We start from the raw sequence: 15,784 nt of genomic DNA, 5'->3' as shown, positions 1-15,784 counted from the left end.
GAGATAGAAGAGGTCCAACTCTCACTAGAACATATAAGAAAGAGAGGTGACTCACAAGAGTACCAGAAGGGGGCAGATTTTACCTGGACACTTTTATGGAGACAGGTTACAGAGAGAACAAGTCAAACAGAGGGGAAGACAGAATGAGCCAGAGACTACAAATGAATCAGAAGATTAGAACAAACTGCCAGTGTTAGTCTGAGACCAAGGAGAGCAATTCAGTGAAGCCAAAAGAAGCCAGATTGAATCAATTAGATAGGAGAATAGTTGGAGCCAAAACAGCTGAGTTGAACCAGCCAGCCAGAGTGCAGAAGGAGCTATAACGGGTGAGCATATTCAACAATAAGCTTCTGACAATTACATCTGGAGAATAAATGTTACTTTTAGGAACCATGCCCAATATTTTTCTGTAGATACTCATCTCACACCTGCCATACCTTCGTTTGTCCTTAACGATTTTGATCTTAACGTGTTTGTTCTCTCATGGTGGAAACAGAGCTAAATTGAAGATACCCTGAAATAGCACAGGTAGGTGGAAAGTCTTCACTCCTAGTTGGAGTTACTGGCTCTTCATCTGTCTGTACAGTTTAATTTGGAGGTCCTAAAGATAGACTGCAAGTCAGAATCTCGTCTTCTGATATTTAGCTTGAAAAAAAAAAGTTCTTGATATTTTCATGCTTGGAGGCTCAGATTATCAGTGGTTTTGTCAATGTGATTGCAGCTTGGAAACAGAGATTGCTTCTCCTAGCAGTGCTATATTTTGTCCCTCATAAAACTGCACAACTTATCATTTCTTGCCTAATCTCAGTTTCCTTTTTTCCCCCAAGTCATTTTCCTAAAACAGCAAAGAGCAGCCAAAACACATCATTACTCCAAAATTTCCTAAGAAATTCTAGTAAAACTGCAGACTTGCTAACTACATGGCCTTCAACTGAAGTTACTGTAAGTGACAACGAGACTGGTTTGTCATACCCTAACATGACACTTTCCAGGAAAACACCCCGTCTTTCCCTTGTCACATTCCATGACACATAATTGAAGATTTCTAAAGCACCCCATTATCAGGGTTAATAAATGGCTAAGCATATTCAAAGTGAATCACACAATTTTAAAGTTTCAATATGACTCAGCCTACTAAATTGAAATGAACTTGGATCAAAGACACAGGGCTTTGTAATTATTCCTTTAATTACATATATAATTGTACTGTAAACATCCAGTATCACTGGGGTTGATGAAGGCTAGTGGTGTGTGTGTGTGTGTGTGTGTGTGTGTGTGTGTGTGTGTGTGTGTGTACATATGTGCGTGCATGTGTTACCATTCTACAAATGCAGTTAAAGTCTGCTGCTATTCTAGTTACAAAATCACCCACTCCCTCAACTATAACTGGGGTTGAGACTGTTCTATGGCCATACACATCCTTTCTAGCACCCTCTCTCATAAATCTTTCACAAACCAAACCAAAACAAACAGATAGAAAGCTTAAATAATCTTATATGTACTACCCTTCATCCCACTGACTATTTCTATAGGAATATGCAAATCTATGAAGATAAAGCGTTGTATCTGGTTAACATATATAAATATATATTCATCTAGTTTTGGTAGCCTTAGCAGGATAGAAACAATAATTTCTCTAACCATATTTCCCTCCTGATTCAAATTCACATTAATGCAGGGAAGTTCCAAATACAATAAATCACCCTTGACCAATTGACCACAGTATCAAGTGCATAGCAAACAAGAGAATAAAGTTATCACATTAATCTTTCAATTATATATATATCCAAATGCTTCCTTAACATTGCACTTTTATATTTATATGCAGAAGCCAGAGCCAATAGGAGGAAAAGGTATTTATTTTTTATCACATGCTTACAAATTTACACTGATTTATACCTGATAGAAATAGCCCCCTGTTGTGGCCGCTATTTATAAGAATGATCATTCAATTAATTGTTAAAAAGGCTGAAATACTTGTGTCACTGTTGACAAAATAAGGAAATATTTGATGTGCACTTTAAGCAAGGCTTATGAATCAATGTAGGAAAGAACATAAGATCTAGGAAGAAGTGAGGAGGCTGGAATGTATCAACCTGCTCTTTCCCCTTAAACACAATCAAGGACTGGAAAACTACACAGAGGTGACACTGATCATAGGAGTTACTACTGCTTTAAACAAGGCTTGAGACATTCCCAACACAGTAAACAAACAAACAACCGTGATTACTTCTTGCTGGCTGGAAGGTAAAGCTTCACTCTCAATAGGCTATGCCATTTCTATCTTGCCATGCCACCTTTTCCTTGAGTAAAATGAAGGCCAGAATTTTAATACATTCTATATTACATGAATTACCATAGTGTGTTTTGCCATTTTGACCTTTTCAGCATTCCTTCTATAATTTGATTGGGCAGCTATTATGCTTGCTTTCTGTTTACAGCATTTAACCTGAAAGGAAGAGAGATATTGAGCCAAACAAGCAAAATACTAAAATAACACAGAGACTTAATTAGAGGTATAATGTGCTGCAAGTCAGGGGACCTAAATGCCACAAAGCCTGGAACTGCGTTGTGAATGTCTTGATTGACAGAGGCAGCAAGAGAACTGAAGGTAATAAGTAAAGTGAGGACAAATAAAACCAATTATTGACATAATTTAAAGGTCATTTACATTAAAATTCCATCTGGTATATTAGATGCCATCATAAAAATGTTTTTGAAATGAATTCACAATTGAAAAACAATTGTAAAATATGCCAAGTTTGCAATAGCAACCTAGATAAATACAATTTAGCAAAAGCAATCCATCACGTGGCATTCCTCACTATAAAATGCACAATTTGGGGGAGGGAGGTTTACAAAGTAAATGTAAATAATCACAACATATATTTCAACAGCTTATAATTGTCAGTTGTCATTATGGGAAATGGATAAGTACTGACACAAAGTGCTTTTATTCTAAGAGCATTCAGAAACCTGAATGAAGAAGTAAAAGCAATGGACAGCAGAGCTGATTGAGGACCAAACATTTTACAGTCCATGTAGTAGAAAAGTAAAGGCTTAATAAAGTTGTTGGTTTCTTGTATGGTTTCACTGAGTCTGGGCAATTAATAGATAGGATACAACATGGAAATGCAGGGAAAACAGACAGTGAACACTGGAGTTGTAGAAAGAGCAAAGCAGAGATTAGTCAAGAAATAAATGTATTGTAGTAAAAAAGACATAGAATTAATACCTACACCAGTAGGCTTTACCAAAAAAGGAAAGGATATGAAGCTTGGTAGTGCTAACTGATTTTGATTCTGCCAGTAGACGTAAGATATTCAGAAAAATAAATACAGCAAAGTATGTGAATCTCAATTTTTAAAGAATGGTTTGAGATCAGATAATTTTTAAAACAACTTCAATTCATCAAAAAGCCATTATCATATTGCCTTCACAAATCTGATAACTCCTATTTGAACTTGGATTTGTTATAATCCACTGTAGGTATAATCATTATCATTGTGAAATAATGACACTGATCCGATGAATGTGAAACTATGAAATTGCATTTTAAATAATGTATTAATTCCAATATATTTAAATTAGTATTATGTTTCAAATCAGCTTTCTGTGTAGTCTGTCTAATAGCAGTAGACAGGTGAATGGTTTTGGATTTCTTTGATTTACCACCTTTTAAAATTGATAACTTGTACCTGAGGTAAATCCAGGTATGCACATGATTTAAAGAGGAAATTACTCATTTGCAATAAGTCATGAGTACAAAGAACTAATATAAAGTAGATTTGAATGGTAAAATATGTTTTTCAGAAATTCTGAAAACAGTAAAAAACATATTTTCACATTTAATATATTATCATTTAATATATTATCTGCAGAACAGGTAGCTTTCTTTCCGTAAACTACAAAGAGCAGCAAGAAAGCATACTTTATTTAAGCTTCCAAAATTCATATATATCAAAGACTATATGAAATTTTTAATTGATAAAAGGCCCAGAGAGAAAAGAACAATGACAACAGGAATTTATTTTGTGACATCCGTCAGATTGTGTCTCTTTGAAAGGTGAGAGAAACTACACCCATGAATTCTCACCAATATGACTGCCTAGACAAAACCTGAACAAAGATGACAACAAGAAACCTGCAAACATGGAGGAGGAAAGCTCAACTGAGATAAACAACTACAGGCAACTAAGGAATTCTAAAAACAGGAAAAATTGTTTTCCCAAGGAATGAGACCCCAACCCCCAATTTGGTTGTGTGTGTGTGTGTGTGTGTGTGTGTGTGTGTGGTGTGTAACAGTTGAGGAAATTGAGGCCATGAATTTGAAGACTACAATAAAGGGTACACGGCCAGGCTTAGAGTGAGGAAAAGAATGGGGGAATTATATATAATGTTAAAAATATTTTTAAAGATAAGAAAAGAAGAAAGAAATCAATTTTTAGACTGTATATCTGAGGAAATTGGTAACTTTCCTCTTTCTGCATCTCAATAAGAACACATACTTCAGCCATCACATACACAATAAGTTTAAACACAAAAACACAGAACAAAAATCTTTTGGTTCCACTCCCAGGACTAATCTTCAACCCAGAACTTTACTCTATAAGGACTAATCCAGCAACTCAAAGAGGAAGACAGATTTTAAGTCTGTTCCAGTGTTTTGGGAATTTTTAAAATTATTAGATTCTTTTCTTAAACAACACCGTGATCAGAGTTCACCCTCCACCCACTCCTCCCAGCTCTCTGCCCCCCACATTCTTGGGGTCACACTTCCTTTCCTTTTCTATTTCCTTTACAGAAAAGAGTAGACCTCCAAGAAACAACAGAAACACTGGACAAAACAAGATTCAATAAGACAAAGCCCTCACATCAACACTGAACAAGGCAACATAATAGGAGGACAAGAGTCCCCAAAACAGGCCAGACCAGTCAGAGAAACTTTTCTAGTTTCATCCATTTAACTACAAATTTCATAATTTCATTTTTCTTTATAGCTCCATTTTTCTTTATAGCTCAAATACTCTTCTACTGGGTATATGTACATTTTCGGTTTCCATTAATCAGCAGAAATATATTTAGGTTGTTTCCGTTTCCTAGGTGTGTGGGTAGAGCAACAGTGAATATGGCTGAACAAGTATCTGTGAAAGAGGATGTCAAATGCTTTGGGTACATCCCAGGATCATAGGTTAAATTACTTTTCTGTCTTTTGAGACTTCTCTATACTATTGTGTAGAGTGGTGAAAACAGTGGATGAGTCTTCATTTCTCCTACATCCCCTCTAACCCTTGATGTCTGTTGGGCAGTTGATCTTTGCTCTTCTGACTAAAGTAAGCTTAATTACTAACAGGAGCAATGGTGACTCAAGTGCAGCCAATTAGCATTGCTAGAGCTCCCTGCCCAACTTTCCCATACCTCAGCTAGATAGAGGATGGGAGTTTCTTCAACAGCAAGTATTTCTTGATTCTATAAACATACAGAGTAGCATTATTCATCTTATCTGAACCTCATAGGTTTCGCTCATATCCTGAGTCTTATGAACCCTTCTTTTATCAGATAGAATGCTTCAGTTTATAGGAAATAGTTACATAACAACAGATATCACTTAACTTTAAACAAATACATATGGCCCTGTGACCATATCTATAGTGTGCATAGTCCAATTTCACTGGTAATTGGATGACTAAGGGGGGACTATAGCTTTAGAGCTTGCTGTGTAGAAGGTTATTAATAAATATTAATGGTTGAGTAGATAGAGCATATATTCTGCAAGTATAACTAGCTGAGTTCAAAGCTCCAAACTGACAGTAAGCCACCCATACTAGTACTCATCCTTGCTCTCTGAGCTCACATAGCAAGGAGGGAGGCAGACACAAGAGGACTGCCAGAATCTTGCATACCATTTAGCTTTGTATATAGAGTAGGAGAAAAAAGGTAGAAGGTAAGAACTCCTATGTAACATTATTCTCTGGACACCTTATGCTGTTGTGTGCATGCAGACATACATACACACATACACACACGTAATTCACATACACAAAGATAACACACTATAAATAAGTGCCTTTTACCATGTTTATCCATTTAACTGTTCTCTAGACTTCTTTACTGCCAGTAATCAGTTCTTTCTTCTCTCACATTACTTATTAACATGTTTCAGGTTCACCATAGATTAGATGGCTCATTCTATCAAAAGTATATGGCTGAATATGTTGCCTATACAACTAACCTCTGACAAAATTTAATTTTCTCTATGTCTTTCAAGGCAACTTGGGCATAGGGTGCACTGTGGTAGCAGCCCTTTTAGTGATAATGCCAACACATTGTGATATCCCATCTGGGAGCCTCAGGAGTTTCCTTCTATCAATTGGTCAAAAGTTAGCCTCCAGAAGGACATAGTTGTGATTTGAAAGATAAACATTGAATAAACACAAGTAAGTGACGAGGGAGCCTGGGCCATCTGTTCATTTAATTTATTTCTGCTTTCTGGATCTGCTTCAGCCTGCTACTTTATGTGTCACTTGCATCAAATATTCAATTGTTAGACCACCTGCCTAACCTTATGACTAAATTCGAAGTAACTTAGTTCATTGTAAGCAGTTTTGACTGTGTATATATATGGTGTTTCTTGGTAGTCAGACAAACTCAGATACTAACATAAAGCCAATTCTTCCATGTAAAGATTTTTTAAAATGTTTTACAGCCAAGAAGATAGATGAGAAGAGCTATTAGAATATCATAGTAAACATTTTGCCTCTGATTGCCATTACTGTGATTAATTAATCATTAGTTAACTAGTCTATACTTTCCATATGGAAGCTGATTTTCTATCCTAGTAGGCAGAGCTTTGTTTCAGAACTCTGTATGAATATCATATATCCACAGATTCAACATAACAAATGCAAAACCCATGTAACTTAATTGAATCTCTATATAAAATAAATATTTCAGAAAAAAAAGCCTGCAATGTAAACTGAAATTCTTAACATCATTCAAAATTAATAATGTTCATAATCTCCTGATAACTCACTTAAAGTTATTTTGTAATATGAATCAGGGAACCTGACCAACCATGCTGACTCTTTTTAAACATTGCTTACTGGTATTAGCTCAATTTGACTTCATACATTTCATTTTGTTATTTGCATACATATGTATTATATACTTTGTTAATCCACTCTCTGCCATCAGCTGTCCTGATTCCTCACACTCTAACTGGTTCTGTCCACTCCAAACAATCTCCTTTGTACTCTCATGCCATAAATACAGAGAGAGTGACCCACTTTTTCTAGTTCCACTACCTTCTAAATCAACACCACAATGTTGGAAGCTATTACTCAAAAAACATGGGACTATGGAAACATTTCACAGTCAAGCCACAACTAATGTCTACAATGAAAATATTCAAGAAATTACAAGGCATTAGAAACTGGAAAGATCCCTCATGTTCATCATGGATAGGCCAAATCAGCATCATGAAAAGGACTATTATTAAAGTTATTGACAAATACCTCACTGTTCAGATGGCTAATTATGAGATAAATAAATGGCTGGTAATAAACCAGAAAACAAGGCAGGAATGTGGAAGTCAGTGAATCTGTGTGTTATATAAGCAGGGTCTGACAACACTAAACCAAAGTGTAAACATCAATTCTAAACATTGTACAGACTATATCTTCATCTTATAGGTTTTGCTTTTATTATTGTAGTTATCTTTATAAAGTATGCTCATTAATATCATTTTCTTTGTGTAAGGGTGTACTGAGAAATCTTATGCATACTTGTCCTCTATAGAATCATAGCTACTTGGTAAAACCAAAGCCACTGGTTTTTAATCCTTTCATAGTATTGTAAGTCATGAAGAGCTACCTTGTCTCTTTAAAACTTGTAAAATTTTCAAACTTACTCATATGGAATAATTTAATATTCTTATTTTACAAGTAAGAAATCTGTAGTGCTGAGACACTAAACATCCAACCCCTGTCCATATTCCTGGATTGCAGTATAACAAAACAGTTCCAGTGCCTATCTTACCTACTTAAGAAGCTACCATAATGACTCCACAAAATGGAGACATCATTAAACTGTGTCTCAAATTTATATTATGTGTTATATCTTATTTATCTTCATTGCTTATTTTAACATCCTAACTAGATGACTGTTTCCTATTAAATAGTGATAGCTTATTGTTTTGACATGTACTGGTAGGGTATGATAAAGAGGCAGAGGCAGGGGGATTTCTAGTTGAAGGCCAGTCTAGATGATAACTTTCAGGGCATTTGAAAGTAGGTGAGAATAATAATACATATGAAAGTGATTAAACAGTGTTGGGCTGGGAGAGTGGGGGAAAATGAGTTTCTTGGTAAAAGGTTAGTTCTCACCAACAAAGAATGTATTTAAAAGTATAAAGAAAGGTAAGATGTTATAAACTAAAATTTTAATTAAAAAGCAAGTAAAAGTGAAATGAAAATGGAAATGTCATCCAGGAATAAGTAGTATTATTCCTAGAAGTGTCAGACTTTCCTACAAGAACCTCATGCAAGAATACATTTGTTATCTCTCCCTAAGAGATTTTGAGCAGAATTCCAGTAGTCAACAAAGGGAAACAGGACATTGCCATTGTTCTTGAATGCTAGGAGAAAGGGGTCAGATCCTATTCTTGACAGTGTACACTTGGGTTGTGGGAACTGAGAAAGCATAGTAAATGTGAACAGGTAACTCTTTCTTTGCTGGTGTGCCTTTATAATGCTGGAGGGTACAAAGCAAGCAGTTGGTAGAGAAAACTCAGAAACAGGCTTACTCAACTGTAGACTGTGCTACATCAGTGACTCATTAGGCAACTCAGACCTAAGGGTGCAGTAGTGAGCTAACGTTTTCATGGATAACCAATTATAACGCTCCCTAAGGAACATTGCAGATCAAAAAAAAAAAAAAAAAAGGCTCAAAGAATTTAAAGGCCAGGGGATACACAAGATGTCCTAAAGTGCTGCCATGCTGGTATGATATTTCCCTTACCATCATGACTGCAGAGAACATATAGATACTTGCAGGAGGTGCTTAGGAGAATCCATTTCTTGCTCATAGTGACTATGACCAGAAATTGCTCCTGAAAAAGTGGCTGCCATTTTTCTAAAGTTGTATTCCTGGGAGATTAAGTCAGACTGGATTAAAAGAGGAAAGAGAGGCGGTGATCAGAGGAGACGTACAATACATAGAATGTATGTATGAAGCTGACAAAAGTAAAGACAAAATTAAAAATGAAGAAGCATGTGATAGCATTGAAAAGAGCAAAGGGTCAAAACAAAATAAAGGAAGGAAGACAAAGTTCTATTCTATCAGGAGATGCCATAATAAAGTCTTTACTCAGAAAACATTCCTACTAGCAGAAAAACCACAGGAAAATAAAACAAAACAGCAAGTGATGTCTAAAAATAAGGTGATGTGTTTATAAAAAGGCAAAGAGGTATAAGATATGTTCTATGGAGGTATGGTGAGGTATGGGGGAAGGGGATGTCTCAGCAGGCCCATGCCAAGGCATCCCTTCTGCCTGAGGGACCAGCCACACAACACTATAGTATAGAATAGGGTTTATTCAGGGCATGAGAAAGGGAGTTAAGAGGGTAGTAGAGGCAGATAAAGGCAGAAAGAGGAAGAAAATAGAGAAATAGAGGACTTCCATGAGCACATGGAAAGAGGAGGAAGGGAAGGGGGAAGGGAAGAGCCCATGAGGGCAAGAGAGAAGCAAGAGGGAAGCAAAAGTAAGAGAGAAAGGAGGGGCAAGCAAACCCTTTTATAGTGGGCTAAGCCTACCTGGCTTTTGCCAGGTAACTGTGGGAGGAGCATACCTGGCTTTTACCTAGTAACTGTGCGGTGGGATTCAGACAGAATGCTAACAGAAGGTATCTCAGTGTGGTCTTTAGAAGTAGAATTTAAAAAAAAAAGTATTGTTGCTGAGGTGGTTGAAGTGTGAAACTCAAGTATGTCTCTGTGTACTTGTAGACTTTGGATCTAAACTTTGTAGCTACTTGATAATTATGAGTCCTTAGGGAATCTAATGAGCTTTTCTGATCTCTCTCTCTCTCTCTCTCTCTCTCTCTCTCTCTCTCTCTCTCTCTCTCTCTCTCTCTCTCTCTCTCTTTTACGTTGAAGCAGAGACAATTAATCTGCAGCAAGGAAAGTAGTATTCAATATAAGCTTTGCAGGTTCTCAGTTCTAGATTTCTAAATACCTGGCAACTCTACAGTGGGTTTTTGCTGTTTTACAATTCTACATTATTCTTTATGATATTTCACAAAAAGGCAGAGATTTCATTCATTTCATAGTCAATCCTCATATAGTCCCACAAAGTCAGTCACTAATGAGGTTAACTCTCAGTTGCTAACTAATTAATTTGAAATTGCTAAATACTCACATGAATAAAATCCTTGTTTTCATGACGAGTCACTCACTAAAATTGAAGAGCTGTTTAAGGTTGTATAAAACATGGATTAATTATCTTTCCAAAATAAGAGTCCAGGGATATTTAAACTCTTTGCCTCTCAAACAGCAGAGGGATTACCTCAAATCACTAAGCCATTTTATGATTACAAGTAGGACAAACATCACAAAAAGCTCTTGACTATGAGAATGCGGTAACAGGACACAGGAGAATGACCCTATCCCCCATTTTTGCAGCAGCATGTGACAGTAGTGCTGTGAGGTGAACAAACACAGTCACAGATGGGGAGAGGCAACAGCTGTCTCCATAAAGACTCTGGCCTCCTGCAGTCTTGCATCCTAGAGGCAGAAGGGTTGGTTGATGGCTGCCCACCATGCCATACTTTATTGCTTCATTGACTGTGTTGCAAATGCTGACAACAATTTGCCAGCCCACAAAAGAAATAATTTGATTTACTCAAGTTCGTTTGCTAACACATTCCAGACTCTTTCATGTCCTTGGTTAAATGGTGCCCTTGTAAAATTGAAAGGCAAAAAAATAAACTGTTTTCCCCTAAACCAAATAGATATAGTGCTGTGATGTGAAATTACTGGTGGAGGGGGGGGTGATTTGGGGAAATTACAGTTCCTTGTTTAGTATGTATCCTGCATGCCCTACAGCCTCCCCTAACCAGTAGCTCCCAATTTCATTTAAATTGTAATGATTTCCTTTAAGGACAATTAAGTTGCCTAAGAGCAGAGCATGCATACTAATGTGTCAGAAGCAAGGCTCAGTGTTAAAGAGAGTAATAACTGGTTATTAATATGATAATTAAATGTTAATGCTTAGCAACCCAATGAGATCTGTTAAATAACTTAAAATTTGGTGCCAAATCCTGGCAGATGAATGCTATCAAAAACAATAAAATGCAGCAAATATCAAGATAAGTGATTCTAATCTGCCATTAAATTGCATATATTTTGGTAATTTGAATCTCATAAGAGGGGACCTTCCTTTTCCCTCCTTTCTGCCACTGTGTAAAGCCAATGTAATTATCCATGCCCATTTCAGATTTTCATACTTGTGTATATTCAAAAGGAAGAAGCAATAGAAAGTAAATATGGGGATGGGTGCCATTCTAGAATAGCATTTCATAATTCTTCTTTTAATTATATGTATACTCTGGAATAAAAAGAAAGAAAAGGAAATTCAACAATGTGATATTTGGGGTTTTAATAATTTTTATGGCTCTAAATTATCCAGTTACACCTTTGAATAGACTATTTGGTGATAAATGATTATAGAGTCCCAGTATTATTTCATGTTTTTCTCTTTAAAATTCCACTTATAAATGTTAAACTGTATATTCCCAATTATTCATTATTAGCTGTGATGTATAAAATTATACATATATTTACATTTGAGAGTATCACCGTTTATACTGTTTTAATGTAGCATTAGCTTCATCTAATGTTAAATGCTAAAATAGGAAACAGGAAATTTCAATGTTCACTTAAACTGTTCATTAGAAGACTTGTTCTACAGCTGTGAGCAAAACTTCATAAATTTTCCTCATGTATTATTGGGTAAATTTTTTTAGGAAGTGCTAAACTTACTTCCTAACCCAAGATGAGATAAATAGTAAGCCGTTCATTAAATGAAGCAACTACGAATATCAACAAAATAAGACAGTGTCCCAACAAAAGCTGTATTTGTACAAGATTCTGCTTAACGTTGGCAGTATTCTGCTTTACTTTCTTTTGTTTTATGGGTATTTTCTCAGACGCCTCCTTTCTTTGAACAATTCTGTTGCATTCCTGGGTCACCCAAGCATCCTTTTATGAGGATGAGATGCTTGCTGAGGCTCTGCCTGTGGAGTAATGAACTTGAATCTATTTATAAAATTAAGGGAGTCAAGTGCATGACAGCTTGACTTAAAGACAAAATGAGACTGAAGTAATCCTGGGATTCTTTTTTTCATTGTTGAGATCATCATTACATCCTTTCCCACTTCAGTTACTTCCCTCCGAGCTCTCCTATAGGATCCCTCTGTGCTTTATTTCAAATGTGTGACCTCTAAAATATTAATATTTTAAGATATCAGTCACTAGATCTGACTGTAATGAACAGAAGTGTAAAGTGAGTTAAATTAAGAAAAAACAAAGAAATGAAAACAAAAGCATTGCTTTCACTAAGTTTTACATTACAAAGGGATAAATATAAGGAGACTGTTAAAACTGTTTTGAAGACAAGGCATATTTGTTTAATTTAAAATTGGTTAAAGTTACTACAAAGATGGGAAAGAATAGAAAGGATGGAAAATTTCACTGTAAGAATACATAGAAGTAATGTACCTGTATGGCTTTTACTAGGCTACATTTTTGGTATAATTTCCAGGAAAGTGACCAAAAGTAACTAATTAATTTTTTCTTGAAATTTTGAAATTTGTGAGCATCTACAAAAGGCCTTGGACAGTGGAAACAATCCTGAGAGGAAAAAATATTCTAGAGACATACAAACATAATTATAACTCATGTAGGATCTGATAATTAGAGATATCAGGCTATGTGTTCATCTTAAATGATGTCAGTGAAACAAGAAGTCCACGTGCTAATAGCAATTAGCAATTTAGCAAGATCCTTTTCTTTCACAGGGCATAAAGTGATTACCACAAGTTAGACCAAATATATACATATTAAAACCCTACTATGAGCACAGGAAACATTTTCAAGATATTATCATAAGCAACCAAGATAGAAAGACAAAAAGAGTAATATAGACAAATAGGATTATACCACAATAAATAAAAATGTGCCACAAAGAAAACAATCAGTGGAATCAAAAGATAATTCCTGGAATGGGAACAAACATTTTCAAACTCTTCTTGCAGCAAGATGTCTCTCCTGAGAAGCTCTGCCAGTGTCTGACAAATACAGAAGTGGATGTTCACAGCCAACCATTGGACTGAACATAGGGTCCACAATGGAGGAGCTAGAGAAAGAACCCAAGGAGCTGAAAGGGTTTGCAGACCCATAGGAGGAACAACAATATGAACTAACCAGTACCCCCATAGCTCCCAGGGTCTAAACTACCAACCAAAGAGTGCACATGGTGGGACTCATGGCTCCAGCTGCATATCTAGCAGAGGATGGCCTGTCAGTCATCAATGGGAGGAGAGGCTTTGGTCCTGTGAAGGTTGTATGCCCCAGTGTAGGGGAATGCCAGGGACAGAAAGCAAAAGTACATGGGTTGATGAGCAGGGGGAGGAGGAAGGGGTTAGGGGGAGGGAGTCTTCAGAGGGTGTACTGGCTAGTTTTGTGTCAACTTGACACAGCTGGAGTTATCACAGAAAAAGGAGCTTTAGTTGAGGAAATGCCTCCATGAGATCCAACTCTAAGGCATGTTCTCAATTAGTGATCAAGGGGGAAAGGCCCCTTGTGAGTGGAACCATCTCTGGGCTGGTAGGCTCGGTCCTATAAGAGAGCAGGCTGAGCAAGCCAGGGAAGCAAGCCAGTAAAGAACATCCCTCCATGCCCTCTGCATCAGCTCCTGCTTTCTGACCAGCTTGAGTTCCAGTCCTGACTTCCTTCGTGATGAACAGCAATATGGAAGTGTAAGCCGAATAAACCCTTTCCTCCCCAATTTGCCTCTTGGTCATGATGTTTGTGCAGGAATAGAAACCCTGACTAAGACAGAGGAGAAGCCAGGAAAGGGTATGTAAATAAAGAAAATATCCAATTTAAAAAAGAAAAAAAAGAAGATAAAGGTTAATAAAAAAAAAAAGCAGGCATCAAAAAATGGGTGAAAGCACTAAATATTTTTTCAAAGTAAACATACAAATACCTAATAAATATCTGAAATATGTTCAGCCTCTACATTCCTGGCAACACCCAGGTATACCTGACTCACTATAAAAGGGGCTACTTGTCCTCTCTCTCTCTCTCTCTCTCTCTCTCTCTCTCTCTCTCTATCTATCTCTCTCTCTCTCTCTCTCTCTCTGTTGCTCCTATCTTGCTCTTGCCTTTCTGCTCTGCCTCTCTCCCCCACCCCCACCCCATTCCATGTGCTCACAGCAGGCCTCTACTTCTCTTTTCTTCTCTTCTCTTCTCTTCTCTTCTCTTCTCTTCTCTTCTCTTCTCTTCTCTTCTCTTCTCTTCTCTTCTCTTCTCTTCTCTTCTCTTCTCTTCTCTTCTCTTCTCTTCTCTTCTCTTCTCTTCTCTCCTCTCCTCTCCTCTCCTCTCCTCTCCTCTCCTCTCCTCTCCTCTCCTCTCCTCTCCTCTCCTCTCCTCTCCTCTCCTCTCCTCTCCTCTCCTCTCCTCTCCTCTCCTCTCCTCTCCTCTTCTCGCTCTGCTCTCCTCTCTCCCTTTTACTGTCTCTACTACCCTCTTGACTTCCCTCCCGGTCTCCTGAATAAACTCTATTCTATGATATAAGGCTGTGCGGCTGATCCCTCAGGGGGAAGGGATGACTCAGCATGGCCCTGCCAAGGCACCCCCCTTCCTCATTTCTCACCACACATCCAACAAACATATCATCTCCTCTCTTTATTTTTTTATAAACATATCGCTTATAATTTCTCCCAATTTATTAAGGATAGAATTTGTAGGAATAAGAGTAAAACTTGGCAGAGTTTCAGGGAAATTGGAACAAGTAGACATCATAGGTAGATGCAATACAAAAGAGTCATTATGGAAACTTTAGACATTCTTCCAAAGCGGAAAAAAATAAAAAATATAAATTCTGTATGATTATCCTTAATCATATAGTACTGGTCATAAATAAATTTAAAAAAAAATAAGATGAAGTCATTTTTACCATGTTTGCTAGACTTTTTTCGTAATAGCTAAAATGTAAAATCAAACCAGATGTCCTTCAGTCAGTAAACAGATTAAAAATATGATATATTTGCACATTAGAAAACAATTCAGAATTACAAAACAAGGAGATAAATCTTATCGTTTGGAGCACCATAATTAAAACAGAAGCCCATTTTGTCAAGTTAAATAAGCCAGACACAGAAAAACAAATACCACACGTTCTTACTCATTTGTTAAAACAAATAAGCTAATCTTATTGAAAAGAATAGAAAAGCTGTCATCAGACATGTGGAGAAGAAACTAAGAAGGGGTAAAAAAAAATGATGATGGCCACTGAAACATCTTTAAAATACTAGCGTGACCATCAGCTAAAATAATCCATTTTATATTTCAACATGACTATGAAACTAATGTAGAAAATCCCTACTCTTAAAAACCATTAATGGCTAATATCCACTTCTCAATGAGTGCATACCATTCACATCTGTCTCTGTGTAGGTAACCTCACTCAGAAAGATATTTTCTAGTTCCATCCATTTGCCTACAA

Source organism: Mus musculus, chromosome 14 (genome assembly GCF_000001635.26).
Source record: "Mus musculus strain C57BL/6J chromosome 14, GRCm38.p6 C57BL/6J".
Lineage (NCBI taxonomy): Eukaryota > Metazoa > Chordata > Mammalia > Rodentia > Muridae > Mus > Mus musculus.
The sequence above is the reverse complement of the archived record's forward strand: the minus strand, read 5'-3'. Positions refer to the sequence as shown.